This window comes from Narcine bancroftii, chromosome 14 (genome assembly GCF_036971445.1).
Source record: "Narcine bancroftii isolate sNarBan1 chromosome 14, sNarBan1.hap1, whole genome shotgun sequence".
NCBI classification, from domain to species: domain Eukaryota; kingdom Metazoa; phylum Chordata; class Chondrichthyes; order Torpediniformes; family Narcinidae; genus Narcine; species Narcine bancroftii.
The window spans coordinates 6,184,755-6,204,072 of record NC_091482.1 but is presented as its reverse complement, the minus strand read 5'-3'; the positions used below and the strand labels follow the sequence as shown (position 1 = coordinate 6,204,072).

The 19,318-nt window shown below is 43.7% G+C and overlaps 2 protein-coding genes across 4 annotated transcripts in view; one reads left to right on the top strand and one right to left on the bottom strand.

The window, feature by feature from the left end:
- Positions 1-19,318, top strand: part of dph1 (diphthamide biosynthesis 1) — a 745,916-nt gene that overhangs the window by 58,785 nt on the left and 667,813 nt on the right. For all 3 annotated transcript variants that reach the window (XM_069911789.1, XM_069911788.1, XM_069911787.1), the window contains exon 5: positions 7,581-7,664. The gene's annotated coding sequence lies outside the window, so the exon portion shown is untranslated. The remainder of the gene's footprint in view (positions 1-7,580; positions 7,665-19,318) is intronic.
- rtn4rl1b (reticulon 4 receptor-like 1b) overlaps positions 1-19,318 on the bottom strand; it is a 57,780-nt gene that overhangs the window by 30,836 nt on the left and 7,626 nt on the right. The window lies entirely within an intron of this gene.

Sequence of the window (19,318 nt, the reverse complement as noted above, 5' to 3'; positions counted from 1 at the left end):
CTTTCCCCCTTCCTCTGGCAGCCCTGTCCCCCTTTCTCTGGCAGCTCTTTTCCCCCTTTCTCTGGCAGCTCTTCCCCCCCTTCTTCTGGGAGCTCTTTCCCCTCTTCCTCTGGCAGCTCTCCCCCCCCCCCCCCCCCCACCTCTCTGCAAGGGGAAAAGGGTCCCCTTTAAATCTTTCCTCTCTCACCTGAAACCTATGCCCTCTAGCTTTAGGCTCTTCTACCCTAAAACTGACAATTCTCGACCTCCTGTTTTTATAAACCACGGTGGGGTTAGACTAGCGGGCAGCAACCTTGTAACAGCGCCAGCGACCCGGGTTTGAATCCAGTGTCTGCGTGGGTTTCCTCCGAGCACTTCAGTTTCTTCCCACCCTTCAAGACATACGGGGGTTGAAGGTTAATTGTGGGCCTGTTATCGTGGTGGATGTCTAAAATGAGTATTTAAAAATATTGCATTTTTTAAAAAAAAAATACAGGGGTGAAATTTATCTGTATCCAAGACAGATAGACCCCATTTGAACAGATAAAAGAAATTGGCAGAACTATTGACGTCTGCCCCATTGGATACCGATGGACGGTACTTAATCTCCAATTTCTTGTGCCTTTGCTGTTTCTCTCTGTATTGAAACTCTTTCTAAACTCCAACGTCCTGTATGTTATTGACCTGTAGTTCAATAGTCTCCTTTACTCTCTTTGGACAGCTGGTTTCCATTGAATGGATTTTGTAATTAATTTTGATTTGCTTTGTATATTTTATTACTTAAAACTGTAAAGTTATGGATTTTTTCCTCCATTTAATCCACTTCAATTTCCTATGTTGAGAGGGCACAGCATTGTTTGCAAGGTTTGTCACAGTGATAGTTCTGCCAGTTTATTGTACAACACATGATTCTTCAATCTTGTTTAAGAATGTGGAACAGTACAAGGGCAAGACCCTTCAGTCCACAATGTCTGTGCCATCCACAACCAATCCTGTCTCCCTGTACGTGATCCATAATTGTTCATTCCTTGCCAGGTCCATGTTCCCTCTTGTACATCTCTCAAAGGCTACAATCTCCTTCCAGCACCGCCCCTGAGTGCATTCCAGGAACCTGCCTGTTTTTTAAAAAAAAACATATTGCTTCATTTAACCTTTCCCACATTCTCCTTAAATACCCTCTGGTATTTGATATTTCTGCTCTGAATAAAGACTCTGATCACCTACTACCTTAGCAATGCTTCTCATAATTTTATACATCCCCTCAGATTCTTGTTTGAATGCATGCTTCACCTACTCACAAAGATATCATTGGACAACAGTTTTTTTTCCCCAAAAGGTTTGCTTCCTAAAGAAAAATGTGGGGATGATAGACAACTTCAAGATGAAGATAATTTCAGATTTGCTGTATCGCGTAGGAAGTTAGAGAAACATTCAATTATTTTTAAAATATATTTAACATGTTTAATCGCATAATGTACCTCTGAGCCAAGCTTTCAGGTTGACTGCACATATTGTTCAACAAATGCAAGGAGCCCAGGGTTTGTCCTGGTCACCAATTTCACAACTGAAGTAGAGCTCAAAGGCTTCCTTAGTACAGCTATGCTGCATCTTTGAGTCTTAAGCATATACTCGCCACAAATGTAACAGAATGTATCAAAGCTGTTGAAACATTGACAAGACATTTCTGCTGTATTGAATCTTCCTGAAGACAAGAAATGCTATTGTTGAGTGCAGTCATTATGCTATTGCCTGAAGGACATGTGTATTAACATTAGTTCAATCTACATCAATGTAATGCACATCATCTGTATATGTGAGTTGCTTTTATAGGCTGTCTGCATCTATCCTGATTAAGTATGCCCAGGCCTAAGACAACATTTGCATAGTACCTGCATTGATTGCACACACAGGCATGCTTGGACTGACCAAAATATTGTGGGCAATATACTACTATGACAGGAATGAGCAAAAATAGGTCATATCTAGAAAACAGTATGTGATCAGAAAATTTTAAGGCGATTTTCATGATCAGCAGCTCAAAATCCATAAAATTGACCCAAAAATATTCCGGAAGCAAAATCTATGTGGACCAGTATATTTCATCGACACTTCAAAGCAACATGTCACATGATGTTACACTGCTGTTCTTTTTAATCTCTGAAGCATGAGAGCCTAGGGGTGACCTCATTGACATGCATAAAATCGTGAGAGGTATAGGTAAGGCAGTAGATGGTCTTTTTCCCAGGCTTGGGTTTCTAAAGTGAGAGGGGAAAGATAAAAGGGGAATCTTTTCACTCAGAGGGTGTTGAGCATGTGGAACCAGATGTCAGTGGAAGTGGAGACAACTGCATGAGACATTTGGAGGGTATGTGAACACGAACAGTTCAGTGGGATACCGGGATGTGAGATGTTGCCCAGGCCATTCAAGGGTTTCCTGATCATGTCAGAGATTCAGATCTGGAGCACGGGCTGCTGATGGTTTGAACTGGACTCTGTGGCTGTGGAAGCGCTGGAGCCAAATCCACGGAGACTACGTGAATCTGGGGGTAACTCTTTTGCTTCTCTTTCTCTGACTGTAAGAGGTGCTTCAGGCAATTTCTGCCAATGGCGAATCTGTCTGCTTTATGAATGGGGCAAGCTCGGGTGTACAACTTTGCAGAATAGATGAATGGGCTGGAGAGTCTGTTTACATGCTGAACTCCATGAATTTTAAAGGGACATGCGATTCCAATGTTTTATTCTAGATCCTTCCCTCCTGACCCGCTTGAGATGTAGGAAACAAATAAAACCACAAACTCAAGTGATGGAAGAACTTGACCAGTCAAGCAGCATCTGTGAAAGGAAAAAGCAGCTGACGTCTCGGGTCAGGGACTCTGCCTCAGACCTGGTTTGGGTGGGGGGGGGGGGGGTGGGGGAAGAGAGCAGAGGGGTTTGAAGCAGAGGTACAAAGAGGAGTGAGGTGCAAGGCAAAAGCCAATGTGGAGATGGGTTAAGGTGATGAGGATTGTGAGTACTGAAGCATTTTAAAGGATCAGGAATTAGAAAGCAGAGGTTGATCTGTTCAGAGGGTTGCAAAATGCCCAGGTGTTGAAAAACACCAAAACTACGGATGCTAGAATCTTGAACAAACAAAGATTTGAAGGGGAGACTCAGTGGGTCAGGCAGCATCCGTGGGTAGAAATGGTCAGGACCCTTTTATCATGTCTCTAAAGAGAGAAGGTGGGAGCAGGCATCCAAGATGTGAAGTTGAGAGATTCATCCACTGTGGAAGAGGTACCATGTTCCAAGAAGGAGGACATTTGAGAGGCATCAGAATGGAAGGCCTCGACCTTGAAGCATGACTGGAACCCTGGTTTATCCCGCTGACTATCCCCTGCTATTACACCATTCACAGGAGCATTTTGTTTTGGTAGGTGGGGAGGTAGAGCTTCATTCTGTCTTGACAACAGTGACCCATATTCCTGCATTCTCCAGTGCAAACTGAACATCAGATCATTGGGTCGAGGGGTGGTCAACTGTGAGTCAGGAGTTTAGATGTGGGTTGGGGGTAGGGGTAAGGTGTGAGCCAGGAATTTGAGGGGATCATAAACCAAAGTAAAATAGCAAAAGGAAGGTAACAGAATGTCAGGCACCGTTACACTGAGCACTGGAGCACCTCAGGGTTATGTGTTCAGCCCACTCCCGTTCATCCTACTGACCCAAGACTGCATCGCCAGGTCCAGCTCCAACAGTGTCATCAAGTTTGCAGGTGACACATCAGTGGTCGGCCTCATCAGCAATAGTGAGTCTCACTACAGGGAAGAGGTGGAAAATATCATGGTATGGTGCAAGAGTAACAACCTGAGTCTCAATGTGGACAAGCAAAGGAGATGGTCTTCAGGAGGACCAGGAACAACCACCCTCCACCAGACATCTACAACTCTGACATGGAGAGCACCAAGTTGCTTGGAGTTCACTTAACTAGTGACCTATCCTCAGGAACGCACACCAGCACTTGCACTTCCTGAGAAGACTGAAGTGGGCAAGGCTACAGGCCTTCTATAGGAGCTCTACTGAGAGTGTCCTAGCTAGCTGCATCACACTGTGGTATGGTTGCTGCAGAGAAATGGATGGGAGGTCAATCCACAGGAGCAGAAGAGCAGCAGAGAGGATCACTGGAGTCTCATTCCATACCATCCCCTCCCCGCCCACATCGACATGATCTACTGGGATCATTATCTGAAGAGGGCATTCAAACCTATTGAGGATCCCTTCCACCCCGCACACAGTATCTTTAAGCTGCTCCCATGAGGAAAGAGATACAGGAGGATCAGAGCCAACGCCATCAGGCTGAGGAACAGCTTCTTCCCACAGGCAGTGAGGACGCTGAACGACCAAAGGAACTGCTCACATGAACCATCTGAGTCTCGCATATTCATGAAACTGTATTTACCTGTATATATGAATACTTCTCCTCTATATGTATTGCTTGGCTGTACATGTGTTAAGTCTGATTGTGTGCTGTACCGAGGACCAGAGAATGCTGTTTCGTCAGGGTTTTATTTGTACAATCAGATGACAGTAAACGACAATCAGGTGGGATGTTGGAACTGTGCTCTCCAATAGATGATTCAGATCCAGGAATATTACCAATAAAGGCAGGTAGTTCTAGCTCTACCATTCAATATGACATCGAATCCACTTTCCTCGTTCCATCCCAGTACCCTTGGATTCCCTCAGTATTTCTGTAGTCTCTGATTCAAGGCAGGGATGGAAACAGCAACTCTGCATTCATCTATCTGGTCATGCTACGTACAGATATCACAAAGAGATTGAATAATTCTTTGAAACTAACTTCAGACCTTATCAGTAGCTGAACAGGTGCTGAGGTGTTTGAAGTGCATGCTTTTTTTAAAAAGTATTAAGTCAGTGCAGCTTTGGCGTGAGAACTCCCATCAGGACATTCACTAATTGTCACACTGTTCCACGCTTGCACCTTGCCTGTGTAAGTCCTGGAGTGTTATTCCACAATATATTGAACAGCTTTTTCTCACATTCCTTAATCTCCCTCCAAATGGAGCCACAAACCTGACTACATGAAGCTGTTTCACGTCTGTTCCACAGCTAGAGAAGAAAATTCTGGGTTGCTGGGAAAAATAATTTTGCACCCTGAAGAAATGAGGTGGAGTTGTGTATGAAACAAGATTCCGTCCTGCAGAACTCGCTCAGATGTCCTGCAGATTTGGAACATCTGGAATTGGCTTCTGTGCCAACTGAAGGAAGTGTAAATGGAGGCAGCTTTATGGAACCCTGCAGCATTGAAACAAGTTCTTCGGCCCATCTACTCAACAGAAGGAATTCAGCAAGCTCAACAGGCAAGATGACCAATTCCTGCTCTTCCTTCCGATGAGATACTGGACCCAACACGAATCAGTGAAACTTTCAGCGAAAGCAAGCAGGAGAAAGTATCACTGCTGGCCATCTTAGCTCTGCCTTCTCTATCCATACTATTCTCCTCCGAAGCCTGGCGTCAGCTCGAGGAACATCGGCTCCTCTTCATCTTAGGGCGAGACTACCTGCAAGGCTCAATGCTGACCTCTTCTGAACTTGTGCTCGCCTGTGTGTGGCTGCCATTCCTCTCCCCCTTCTATTCATAAATTCTGCCATGCCTGGCACATTGCAGTAGGTCAGACAATACAATGTCACCCAGACTGTGACACTTCCTGGCTGTATTGGAGGTTCGGGTTCATCAATTGATTGACAGGAAGACGTGAGCCTGCATGAGCGCTGGAGGAAGATGGCATTTCAACTGTTCCTGGCCACGCAGTTATGGGCGCACTGTGAGTAGAACAGGCATCCTTGAGGTGCACCTGGTTTGATCAACAGTGAGGATGAGATGTGGTTTCCAATTCATACAATGACAGAAAACACCCCCAGTATTTCCAAGGCCAGCTCCTAGGGTGCATCTGATATTGACAGGGTGCCTCCGCCAGTAACTCCTTTACCCCTGAGTCAATAGGTTGTGGGGTTGAGGTTTAATGCCAAGGGTTGAGGCCAGTGCAATGCTGAGGGAGAGCTGCATAAATGGAAACGCCATCCTCCAGGTGAGACATTATCTTGTCTGGTCTGCAAGGTAGATGGGAAAAATCCCTTGGCACAACACTGAACAGTGTTTCTGATGGTCAAATATTTATCCTCTGGTCATTAGAATAGACTCTCTGGTTGTTATCACAATGCCGTTTGCTGCATTTTCTCCATTGTGGTAGTGACTACTGTTCTAGAGAAACTTCAAGTTCCTGGGTGTCAGCATCTCTGAGGATCTATCCTGAAGCCTCCATGCCAATGCAATCATGAAAAAAGCTCACCTCCTATACTTTGTGAGGAGATTTACTATGTCACCAAATTTCTACAGGTGTACCTTGGAGAGCATTCTGACTGGTGCATTACTGTCTGGAATGGAGTTGCCAATGCACAGAACAGTAAGACTACAAAGAGTTGTGAACTCGACCAATGACATCACAGGCATCAGTCTTCACACCATTGAGGGCATCTCCAAGAGGCAATGTTTCATGAAAGCAGCCTCTATCCTGAAGGATCCCACCACCCAAGCTGTGCCCTCTTCACTCTGGTACCATCATGAAAAAAGGAAAGCCTGAAGATTAACGCCCAGCGGTACAAAAACAGCTTCACCCCCTCTCCCCACCATCAGATTTCTGAATGGTCAATGATCCACAGATATTACCTCACTTTCTCGTCTTTTGCACTAATTTAAACAGTAGCATGCTACAGAACAGAAAACACACCATTTGGCCCTTCTAGTCTCTGCTGACCATTATTTCACTAGTCCCATTGACCTGCTTCCATTCCATAACCCTCCAGACCTCTCCCATCCACGTATGCATCCAATTTTCTCTTAAAACACAAGATCAAGCCTTCATTCACCACATCAGATGGCAGCAAATTCCACACTCCCCCCACTCTGAGAGAAGAACCTTCCCCTAATGTTCCCCTTAAACGTTTCCCCTTTCAGCTTAAAACTGTGATCTCTCATATTTATCTCCCCCAATCTCAGTGGAAAAAGTCTACTCACATCCACTCTGTCTATACCTCCCATAATCTTGCAAACCTCTATCAAATCTCCCCTCATTCTTCTCTCCAAGGAATAAAGTCCTAACCTGTTTAATCTTTCCCTGTAACTCAATTCCTGAAGACCCAGCAAGATCCAAGTAAATCTTCTCTGCACTCTTTCAATCTTATTGATATCTTTCCTGTAGTTAGGCAACCAGAACCGCACACAATATTCCAAATTTGGCCTCACCAATGTCTTAAACAACTTCAACATAACATCCCTACTCCTATACTCAATTCTTTGATTTATAAAGGCTAAGATTTTTTACAACCCTGTCCACATGCGATGCCACCTTCAGAGAACAATATATCTGTATTCCCAGATATATAAATAGAAATATAATTTATAGCAATATTTGCACCTGAGATACTGTCACAAAACAACAAATTTTGGGTCACATTCATGACAATAAATTCTAATTCTACCTGTTGAAAAGCCCATGGAGATGTCACAAAAGGCACTGTATAAACAGAAGTCTTTTTCTTTCTTTCAGTGTGTTCCGATGCAGTTCATGGTTTCAACAGGCAAATCTTATGTACATCCATCGCCACCCTTGGTATACATCTTTATACTCCAGGTATGTACTGATCATGTTGCTGGATTGGTCTATTTGTGCCTGGTGTGCATCTGCATTGATTTTGGTATTTACTAATACCATTAACTGGTATAAGAACAAAGACTGAATCAGATAATATTCTTTATTTATTGGCATATCTTACATTTACCCAGTGAAAGATTGTGAATGTCTTCTTCCCCCCCCCCCCCCCCACCCCAGTATGGATTTCCTTTTGAAATGAAATATGAAGTGAAAGCCTCTTTTATGTAAACAACCAGATTTGTTCCCTGGTGCTGCATTTGTATGAGACACAAATCTTAACTAACACCAGCCTCTTGAAGTATGGACCTTGTGCAATTTCCAGGTCAACTGAGATTTCACGCTTTGGTAATTTCCTCTCTTATTCAAATATTCAGGCATTGCAGATTTTTCAAATACCACATTACAAAAAAAAGAAACAATCTTATCAATTCAATGACAGACTTTCAGATGATCATACCTTTTGTTTCACAGTTGTTCAATTTCAAGATAATAGTTCCTTCTGTTTGTTGTTTCCTGTAGTGACTCAAGCAATTCCTTCTTGATGAACCCAGTATACGAGACCCATCCTTGTTGTTCTCTCAATTTAATAGAAATGAAGGAGACATAATTCCTGATTTTAGGATCTAATAACTTGTTGGAGTATCTGCGATTGATGACTAGGTTTGTCAACATAATTAAAACCAATTTTCTCTGGGGTTGGTGGTATGGATGGGCGGTTCCAGTGAGCAGGCAAAGGTTGAGGCTGAGATCAAGGAAGATACCACAAAGCACTGGGCCATGTGTTGGTGGAAGGAACGGCCAAAGATGCTTTCGATGGGGAACTTTGGGAGGGAGAGGTAGCAGGGAGAAAACCTGAAAACTAGAAAGAACAGAAATGTGAAAGAAATGGATGGGGTTCAGGACAGCCTGACCATTTAGAAAAATAAAAATTGGATTCATGTAGGATCCATAAGATATGGGAGCAGAAGTAGGCCGATCAGCCCATCGTGTCTGTCCTGCCCGCAGTGTGAGTGTTGATAGCTGGCAAGGATGTGTTGGGCCTGCTTTTTTGTTGTCTGCCTCTGCAACCTGAGGGGGTGAATAGCTGTCTCCTGTTCCCATGTTTCTGGATGGTTTACGGCAAGAGCATACGAAATGGACAGGAGTCGGGTATCCAGCCTTGGAGTCTACTCTGCCATTCAATACGTTCACAGCTGATCAGCCCGTTGGCTCAGCTCCACCTCCCTGCATTATCCCCAAAATCTCTACAATGTAAAAATACATCAATCTGTCTTGAATGTACTGAATGAGGCAGCCTCAACTACTTTCCTCAACATGTATTCCATGAATCAAAAGGTCAAGAATTGGATCAGGGCTTTAATTTTGAATTTGGAAAATTCAATATCATCCTAAATAATTAATAAATCTTGCTCCACATGAGTAGATGCAGAGAAAAGTGGGAAGAACTGGCTTCTGATTGAAAGTAGATCATCTGGATGGCTGGTTTCCAATCACACCACTCAGAACTGACCAGAAATGGCATGTAGCTGGGTCAAGGAATATACAGGGGAATAGATGTTGAGTATAAAGGAACTGATTTTTAAAATAAATAAATAAAGCTGCTTTTCTACTGCTGTGGTTTAAAACAAGCAAAAATGCTGGAGGAACTCAGCAGGTTTCACGGTGTCGATAGGAGGTAAAGATATATAACTGATGTTTCGGGCCTGAGCCTTTCTCCAAGATATGGACGTAATATATCTTTACCTCCTATGGACGCTGTGAGACCTGCTGAGTTCCTCCAGCATTTCTGTGCTTTTTCTACAATCTCAGCATCTACAGACTTTCAAGTTTTACTACTTTCAACTGCTGTTCCAGGATAGCTTCAGAGTGAGAAATTTCTCAAAGGAAGGGTGATAGAGAAACCCTACCTATATTTTTTTAAATTAAGACATACAGCACTAACAGTCCAATTTGGCCCTACAAGTCTGTGCTGCCCAATTTACCTCCCATTAACCTGCACCCTGGTACTTTTGATGGATGGGATGAAACCAGAGCCCCCTGAGAAAGCCCATGCAGACATGGGGAGAACGTATAAACTCCTTACAGATAGCGCAGGATTCGATCCTGATTGGTGACGCTGAGAAGGCATTGTGCTATCTGCTCTCCCAACTATGCCACCATGCAATATGAACCAGAATTTTGCTTTCAGACCCAAAGTTAGTTTGAGGACCTTGGATCTTTAGGTAGAAGCATCTGCATGCCTTTGTGGAGAAGGATTAGAGTCCTGGAGTTTTACACCCCAGGAACAGGGCCTCTGGGCCAATTTATCCATTCTGACCAACCTAGTCCCACCTGCCTGCATATTCTGTCTCTGTGTGTGTCTCTCTCTCTCTCTCTCTCTCTCTCTCTCTCTCTCTCTCTCTCTCTCTCTCTCTCTCTCTCTCTCTGTCTCCCTCTCTGTCTCCCTCTCTCATCCTTTGTATCTGTCTGAATGATTTTTAAATATTAAAGCTTCCTCTGGGAGCTCGTTCAATGTACCCCCAACCTCTGGGTGAAGGTGTCCCTTTTTTGTATCTTATACTGACCGGAAACATTGATTCCTTTTCTCCCACGGATGCTGCTTAACCCACAAAGTCCTTCCACATTTTCTTCTGCTCCAGATTCCAGCATCTGCAATCTTCCATGTATGTCCTTTGAAATCTTTCCCCTCTTGCCTAAATCTATGCCTGCTGGTTTTGGATTCTCCTATGCCAGGGAGGTAGATCATGACTATTTGGCTTAGCTACATCCCCTCCTGGTTTGGTAAACCTCTGTAAGGTGTCCCCCCACCCCCCCTCATAGAACACTACAGCTCAGAAACTGGCCCTTTGGCCAAACTATTATTTTGCCCAGTCCCACTGACCTGCACCCAGTCCATCTCCTTCCATACACCTCACATCCATATAACTGTCCAAATTCTTCTTAAATGTTAAAATTGACCCAGCATTCACCTTTTCAGCTGGCAGCTCATTCCACACCCCCACCGCTCTCTGTGAAGAAGTTCCCCTGAATATTCCCCCTTAATTTTCCCCCTTTCACCATGTCTTGTGGTTTGTATCTCACCAACCTTCAGTGGAAAAAGTCTAGCTATGTTTACTCTGTCTAACCCCCCTCATAATTTTAAATACCTCTATCAAATCTCCCCTCAATCTTCTATGCTCTAGGGAATAAAGTCCTAACCTGTTTAACTTTTCACTATAACTCAGTTCCTCAAGTCCAGACAACATCCTAGCACTCTGTTCTCTTTCAACCTTCTTTTTATCTTTCCTGTAGTTAGGTGATCAAAACTGCACACAATACTCCAAATTTGGCCTCGACCTTCTCTGCGGTCCTTCTCATGGGGATCCATGGGTGAAAACTCCTGCTTGAGAAAGAGAACAGCAGAAGGGGAGAGCAACATTCACAATGGTGCAACCACACGGAGAAACTTGAAATGGAAACACAGAAAGGAGACTTGCCCGGAACCTAATCACAGCATCTAGTGCCTCTGTTGGGTCTTGGAAAGAACTAAACCCCGAATTGCTGGGAGCCTAGATAGACCAGTGGTTTCTGCACACTGTGGCCCATCAGACTTCTGCTTGACAATATTTATCCCTATCCACCAACTCTAGGTTGAAATTCAATGAGTTGGTGGTTCATATTGGTCTGTTTTAGTAGTTTCAGAGGGCTTTTTTTTTTAATTCCCCCCTCTTCTCCTTGTATTTATAAAGATCTCTTTTTAGCATTAAATCCCCCAGTTGCATGAATAATTTTATATTCATGACTGCATCTGCTCACAATTGCAGAGCACGTGGACGAGCCTGCTGTCATTCTCTCCCCCTGCAATGCTGTGCCCAGTGTATTGAAAATTTTCCCATCCAGTCAGAGACGCAGCCCAAAACTTCCTTGATTTTAAAACATCTTTAAAATTACAATACTTGGAAGTCACTGGCCAAGACCTAATTACTCTCAAAGCCATGTAGCTTGCTGGTCCTTTCATTGGGTTCTAGTCCTATGAGCTGGTAAGGGGTGGGAGGGTGTGGTTGGGTAGGCAAGTCTCCTTGAATAGGAGGGGACGACGTGGGGGGGATAGGGTGAGGAGGGGTGTTCTTGGAGGGGGAGTGAGGAGGGATCTTCTTGGAGGGAGGGTGAGGGGGGTCTTCTTGGAGGGATGGGGTGAGGAGGGGTCTTCTTGGAGGGATGGGGAGGAGGGGATGACAGGGGAGGGGAAGAGGGGTCTTGGAGGGAGGGGAAGAGGGGTCTTGGAGGGAGGGGAAGAGGGGTCTTGGAGGGAGGGGAAAAGGGGTCTTGGAGGGAGGGGAAGAGGGGTCTTGGAGGGAGGGGAAGAGGGGTCTTGGAGGGAGGGGAAGAGGGGTCTTGGAGGGAGGGGAAGAGGGGTCTTGGAGGAAGGGGGAGGGGTCTTGGAGGGAGGGGGAGGGGAAGAGAGGTCTTGGAGGGAGGGGGAGGAGGGGTCAGAGGAAGGGGGAGGAGGGGTCAGAGGGAGGGGGAGGAGGGGTCAGAGGGAGGGGGAGGAGGGGTCAGAGGGAGGGGGAGGAGGGATCAGAGGGAGGGGGAGGAGGGGTCAGAGGGAGGGGAGGAGGGAGAGGGGTAGTCTTGGTGGCGAGGAGGTTGGGGTCTCAGGAGAGGGATTGGAAGGGTGAGGAGGAGTCTCCTTGGTGGGGAGGAGGTTTCCTTGGTGGGGGTAGGGTCTCAGGAGAGGAGGAGTCTCCTTGGTGGGGGATTGGGGGGTGAGGCCTCCTTGGGGAGAATGGTAGGAGGTGTCAGGGAGAGAGGAGGAGGAGAAGGGGTCTGGGGGGGTGAGGCCTCCTGAGGGAGAAGGGGTAGGGGTGGTGGTAAAGAGAGGGGGTGGAAAGAAAGAGAGAGAGAGAGAGCGCGAGAGGAAGGAGGCCTCTTGCAGGGGTGAGGGGTGGAAAGAGAGAGAGGAAGGAGGAGGCCTCTTGTGGGGATAAGGGGCAGAGAGAAAGGGGATGGAGGCCTCCTTTGGGGGGGAGGAGGTGTATCCTTGGGGAGGAGGAGGTGTATCCTTGGGGATGGATCTCTTTCTTGGGTGGGTGGGCTGGGCAGATCTCTTGATTGTGGAGGGGGGGAAGCATCAGTGGCCCTAATGAATGTTACTGTGATTTCAATGGCTTCGTCATCATATTTATCAAATTACTTGAAAGTAAATTCACCCATTTCTTACTGCTGGACTCGGATGTCTACTTCACACGTACTCAAACAAGCTTCAAGATTCAGGGCAGTAGATTTGGGATGGAGATTAAAAGGATCTGCTTATCCCAGAAGGTAGATAATCTGTCTCATTCTCAGCCCAAGGAATCTTGGATGGTGCCTCATTCAATGTATTTTAAGACAGTGTAGCTGTCTGCTATGAAGAAACACATACGCTCGCAGTGTGGGAGGTTAAGCTCTGACTTTATTGAGGCTGGAAATGCTCCTTTTATACAGTTGGAGTTCCCGCCGTTTGGTTGATTGGCTGACATCAGCCGCATGAATAACAAAAACAGGTTTCCTGCCTGCGGGAGCATTTTCGCATATGAATACCCTTCTTCCCCAGCCTGGTGTTGCTCTGTTAGCTGGGCAGCCTGGCCAGTGCTATTTTAGGGCATTTGTACAGCCCAAGCTTCCAACTGCACTGGTTCACTATGCTAGGGGTCACGTTAGTGAGCTATGCTGCTGTCTATTACCGTGTGTTGCGCCGGCCTAATCTCTGTGGTTGCGGGCCGCCACAACAGTTGGATTTTTGCACAGTGAGGGAAAAGACTGGGAGATGGTGGCTGACTCCTGCTCCAATTTTCAATGTTCAAACTCCTTCCAGTCTCACACCACTCTTCTCAGTTCTCCACGACAAGGGTAATTGAATTGTCAAAAAAAAGTGGATCCTTTTGATACTGAAAAAACAAAAAGTTACCAAGTCCCATTTGGATGACCATAAATTGCCTGCTAGGATGGTAGGGGTGGGGACATGTTTGGCATTGGGAGTTGGAAGAAGAAAGTCTAACTTTACAACAGGAAAGGGAGGAAAGTTCAGGGAAAATGTATCATTTTATGAAAGCCTTAAAATTTCCTCGGAGTTTATTTTTTCTTCGCTTGAAACTTAAAATTAGCTTAAGAATTGTTGAAACTGTCTTTCCAGAATTCCTATAAATTTGGCCACTCCCAAAACAAATGGATCAGAGAAGCTTCAAAATTTTTATATTTCCCACATAGTGGATCAATACAGGTACACAATCCTTTACCCGGACATCTAAAATCCGAAAAGCTCCAAAATCTGGCAAGTGGAGAGAGAGAGATGGCAGCGCGAGTTGGGTGGGCAACGGGGAGAGACCGGCAGCGCGAATCAGGCAGGCAAGGGGGAGAGACCAGCAATGTGAGTCGGGTGGATGAGGGGAGAGACCAGCAGTGTGAATTGGGTGGGCGAGGTGGGGGGGGGGGGGGGGGGGAAGAGATCGGCAGTGTGACTGGAAGGGGATGGGGATGGATACGGCAGCATAATTCGGGTGGGCTTAAATCTGGCTTTCCAAAATCCGGAAAATTCTGAAATTTGGAACACACTGTCCCCCAAGAGTTCCAGATAAAGGATTGTGTACCTGTATCTGCATAAAGACAAGATAAGTTTGGACATACGAGTTCTATGCACCACCTTAAATTGTAATAAGTAATGTCTTGCACAAATTGAGGCATCATTAATCGAGCTGAGAGTAAAGGATCAATCTTCATCTGAAAATGTTATGTTCAACTCTCATTCCCAATCTCTCTTGATCCCAGCCATGGGAACTGAATTTAAATCCACCAAATTATTATAAATACATGATTTTAATCCGCCATGAAAATAAAACCATAAATTAAATAACAGATCAAGAATATTAGTGTTGGAAATTTGTGGAAAATCCAAAATATTGGAAAAAGTGCCTATCAGAAAGATTAAATTTAGCTGATAATTGTTCGAAAGAGGCAAAATAATGTTGAATAAAAAGATCCTAAAAACTTTGAATATCTATTTTATACCATTCCTTGAAACCTACATCCAACAAGGAAGGTTGGAAAAAAAATGGTTATCTATAATAGGACTGGACAGTGAAAAACCATTAATTCCAAAGAATTTCTTAAATTGAGTCCAAATTCTTAACCTATGAACTTTATCAACGATTAATTTGGAACTTTGCCGGTTAATTGCTTTGTTTGGATTTTCTCGTGATTCAAACTTATATTGCCATCTCAGGAAAAAGTTTTAGCTTTTACCACATTGATGGCTAGACAAACAATTTCATTGAAATGGAAAGATGATTCATCCCCTACTCATACACAGTGGTTACATGATGTCATGTCTTATTTCAGTTTAGAGAAAATTAGATGTAGTATTAAAGATAGAAAGTCCTGATTTATGAAATTGTGGGGCCCATTCCTAGAATGTTTTTATAATTGGAAGAATTAACAATTACTGTTTTTTCCAATGGTTCTCTGGGGGTCGCCAGTGGTTCCACACTATTGATTTTTAAAATTAATTTATAAAGTAACCTTGACTAGAGGGAGGGGGTCGATTTAGATTTAGTTTTTTTTCCATTTTCTACAAGTTATTTCAACAAACTGGTTTAATATGGTCCTATGGATCATTTCAATTCAGTGCTTGATGTACTATAAGCAATTATTGACGTAGTTTTATCCACTTTTTTCCCTTTTTTTGTGTGTGCTTCCTCGAATACAAATGAATTATTATGTAATTGACAATTCTGTATTTATTGCTTGTATGTTAAACTCAATAGAAATATTTTAAAAAGAAAGGAGCTTAAAATGAGCACTTAGAAGCTAAACCGGTCTTCAAACAAGGCTAGATGTTCAGGAAGATCTAAAACTATTCTATGGATTACTGTGATAATTTGAAACCATTCCAAAGATGTGTTGTACATAATTTATCTGGAATAATTTCAAAAATGGGTTAAGTACAAATTATTGAAATGGTTCAAGGGATGGGTTAATTGCAAATTATCTAGAACAGCTCCTGGGGCTGATTAATGACAAGAGTCTGGAACTGTCACAGAAGCTAGTTAGCTTTCAAAGTCTGGAACTGTTCCACTGTCAGGTTAGCTGCGGATGTGACACTCTGCTCTCTGAAGCTAGTTCACAACAGGAAACTGGAACCATATACTGAGGTGCGCAGCATATATCTGGCACACATCTTGAGGCTTGTTAACTGTGGGGACTGGAATGATAGAAGGCTTGTCTGGAAGCCAACATTGAACTGATGTACCCATATCAGTGCCTACGACGTGAGGGTTTGTTCAGTAAAAGTTCCTCATCACCAAAGTAAGATTTGTCTCTTGAGGAAAGTGACAATTGGCACCTGAACATTGTCAGGTTGAGGAAATGTCTCAACTTTAAATTGCATTGATATTTGACTGATCTATGACAAAAAATTGTTTAAAAGCTAAAATGAAAATCAAGATAGACAGGCATACGGCAAAATAAAACAACTCTATTGAATTACACGGATGCAGTTAATTATAAAGCAAAAAAGGCATGTTAATTGAAAGGAATTTGTTAGGAGGAGATTGTAGTGTCCCTTTTTAATTTTTTTAAATTTAGACCTACAGCACGGTAACAGGCCCTATGGCCCATGAGTCTGTGCTGCCCAATTTACACCCAATTAACCTGCACCGTGGTACGTTTTGAACGGTGGGAGGAAACCAGAGCCCCCGGGGAAAACCCACGCAGACACCATGAGAACCATGAGAACGTACAAACTCCCTTCAGTGATTTGAACCCTGCTGACCAGGCCAACTTTTTATCCCACTGTTATCTCATTGAGCACAAGGGAATCATACAGAGGTTTAAATTGGTGGGTGTTACTCTTGTCAAAATCTAGATTAGTAGAAGGCACCATTATTATTGATATTAAGAGGTGTGTCTTCAGTCTGTAAAACAGATGTGAAGCTATAACACGAACAATCATTCAGGAAGCCATCAAGTAGGAAGGGGGTGGCAGTTGTGGGGGGGTTTTATTGATGGTTGCATTGCTACGGGTTGAATGTCCTGTTCCTCTGAATCACCAACGATTTATATGTCTGGCAATATCCAAGGGTGGAAATGATAATTTCCTGATATAGGAATGGTCAGTGTCAGTAGGTGGCCAGAGTCTCACTGCTCACTCCACTGTGATTGCGGCAAAGTGGGTGAATAAAACATTCTTTGCCTAAGAAAAACTGCAAAGCATTTTTTTTATAAAAAAAACCCATAGTGCTTCAGTTTTAAAGATTCAGAACTAATCTGCAAGTTTCCTTCAGAGATTCTATCCTATTTGTCTGACCTACATACTGCTTTCTCCAAACTCCAAAAAAAAAAGAGCTAATCAGGACATTACTTCCATTTTCTATCTTCTCTGCCTGAGGGAGTTTCTACATCCCAGGCTTGGTTACTTTCTTCCTTGATCCAAAAACACACTGGAGAAACTCAGCAGGTCGCACACCATCCGTAGGGAGTAAAGGGTAACCAAAGTTTAAGGCCTGGGCCCTTCACATTCGTGTATTGCACTCGACCCCAGCGTCTGCAGACTTTCTTGATTAAGAACCACCCTCTTGCCTCTAAGGGATTAACCTGTGTATCCAAGGTAGTGACCTACTGCATCCAGTGCTCGCTTTGTGGCGTTCTCTTCGTTGGAGAGACTGGGCGCAGACTGGGAGATCACTTTGCTGAGCACTTTCGCTCTGTCTGCATCTGTGACAGGGACCTCCCAGTGGCCAACCACTTCATTTCCAAGTCCCACTCCCATGCTCACATGTCTGTCCATGGCCTTGTGAACTATCCCATCAAGGCCACCCATAAATTGGAGGTGCAACATTTAATTTTCCATCTAGGCACTCGCCAACCGGATGGCATTAACATCGACTTCCCTGGTTTCTGCTCACCCACTCCACACTCTCCCTCAGTTCCCCACCTCTCTGTCTGCTTTCCTTCAGCTCTCCACCCCTCCCCTCTCCCTTCACAGAGCCCTCTCTCCTCCCCCCTGCTTACTGCTGTGCCCTCCCTCCCTTATCCACCAATTACCTTTGGGACCATGCTCATCCCCCTGCCCTTTTCCCCCACAACTATCATGTTCAGATGCCTGCTGATACTTTTTTCATACCTTGATGAAGAGCTCAAACCTGAAATGTTGGTTACATAACGTCCACTGTTTGACCTGCTGAGTTTCCCCATCATTGTTTTTAGCAAGAACATGGAGTTCAATGGGCACGAGTAGTTTCATCTTGACCCTTCGCTTTCTCCTTCCAGCATTGTGTTTTTACTTTTACCCTCTTGCCTCTTCATCCTGTCACCTCCAAGCTGCATTTTACACCATTTCATCCCCCTCCAACCTTTATTCTCTGACCTCCTGCCAACTGGAGGTCCTATCCCTCCCCTCACCACTCTTTTATTTAGACCTCTTCCCCCTTGCTATTCCTGATGAAGGGCTTCTGCCATAAATGTCAACAACCACATATGCTGCCTGACCCACTGAGTTCTCCCAGCATTCTGTGTGTTGCTCCCTTTTGTACCCCAGCACCTGCTGTCTTGTCTATGATGAAAATGGGATGGGTACCGGAGAAACTAAAAAAGTTTGGCCTTAGTAAGTCGGATTGCTGTTTTCGTTGTGACCAGACAGCTAATACTTTTTTGCACACTGTCTGGCTTTGTGATCGATTGCAACAGTTTTGGAAAGGTATTCAATCTATACTTAATACTTTATAATATCTGTCTTGTATTAGACCCTGATATATTTTTATTAGGGAATATGCAATCACTAATTGATTTAGGTTTAAAGGATTATCAGATTTCCTTTATCTATTTAGCTTTAGCTGTGGCCAAGAAATGTATAGCTCTTACTTGGAAAGACAGAAATATATTAACTTTAGATAGGTGGCATTTGGAGATGAAATCCTGTTTGACCATGGAAAGGATATCTTTTTCAGTTCAGGATAGGATGTCTTTTTATAGGTTAAAGTGGACTCCGTTTGTTAAATATATGCATTTAAGTTTGCTTTAAATATGTTTTTAAGTGTGATATTTTAGTATTGATAACTTTTTTTTGTTAGTATCTTTACTTGTTATGTTTTATCTTTTTTTGTAAGTGGGCTTTTTTTTCTTCTTGTATATAATATTGTTCACTTTATTAACTCTTCACTCTTTATTGGGGGGGTTAGACTAATTCTAAGTTAGGTTATTAATGTTGTGTAATAATTATTGGGGGGGGGGGTTAGTTTATTAAGTTTACCGATGTGGTACTGTAATTTTATTATCTTACTTTTATTTTTTTTTAAATGTAATCCTCTATTTTATTCATGTTATAAAATCTTAAATAAAGTTTAAAAAAAAAGAAAATGGGATGGGTAGAAGTGGACATACACTGAGACAGGTACTGTTGGAGTGTGTGTGATGGCTCTTGCAACAGACTCACTATGTTGTGAATCAATATATCAGGGAGCAGTTTTCATACATTTCTTTAGCAGTGAGATACAAGTTACAGAGCCTCTCAAACTTGAAGTACCAAATAAAATTAAACAGGTTCTAGTATTTTGTGGCCAACAAGAGTCTCGCAACTCCTTGTCAACTCCAGGACCCTTTGCCCACTTTCACACAAGGAGAAC